General features: G+C 53.1%; 1 non-coding gene across 1 annotated transcript; it reads left to right on the top strand.

Moving 5' to 3' along the window:
- Positions 1-32: 32 nt before the first annotated feature.
- On the top strand, positions 33-105 carry GNI_198640. The gene has a single exon. It is a non-coding gene; the product is annotated as a tRNA-Lys (tRNA).
- The last annotated feature ends 479 nt before the right edge of the window (positions 106-584 follow it).

The following is a 584-nucleotide window of genomic DNA, read 5'->3' as shown; positions in this document are numbered from 1 at the left end:
TCACCAAGGAACCCATACCACCCAAGACTGCGGCCGCTTTAGCTCAGTCGGTAGAGCGCAAGACTCTTAATCTTGCAGTCGCGGGTTCGAGCTCCGCAAGCGGTTGTAAAACCAAGCATAGAAATCGAGACTCAGGTCGTCCAATGTGTTGGTCGCGGATCTGCGGCTCCCTCCGGTCACGCCATCAGAGTCGATTTAGTCCTTCACGCGACCACAAAGCTTCGGGGGTGAATGTGTGGATGCGGGTTTCCCCGTTTGTTAGTGAATTTATTCCGCGTTTATTCGAGCACCAGAGCGCTTGCTTTGCATGCGAGGTACTGGGAGCGATACCCAGCTCGTCCAATGTAGTGGCGTCATTGGTCGCCGTCTGCCCTTTGATTTGATTGATAGGTGGAGCGTACGCCATGTGAAAGGGCGCCGGTCCGATTCCGGCAGAAGGCTTTCTTGAGCCGCCCTCGATAGCTGCGGGTGGCTTTTTGCAATTGAACTGCGTCTATTCCGTGTTTATTCCGCGTGTTGTTCTGGATTGCGCATTGGCATTCGCCAGTCTTCTTAACTTATGGGTAGAGTATTCACTTACTAAG

This window comes from Gregarina niphandrodes (assembly GCF_000223845.1).
Source record: "Gregarina niphandrodes unplaced genomic scaffold scaffold00101, whole genome shotgun sequence".
Taxonomy (NCBI): domain Eukaryota; phylum Apicomplexa; class Conoidasida; order Eugregarinorida; family Gregarinidae; genus Gregarina; species Gregarina niphandrodes.
Note: the sequence above shows the minus strand (reverse complement) of the source record. Positions and strands in the feature narration are given on the sequence as shown.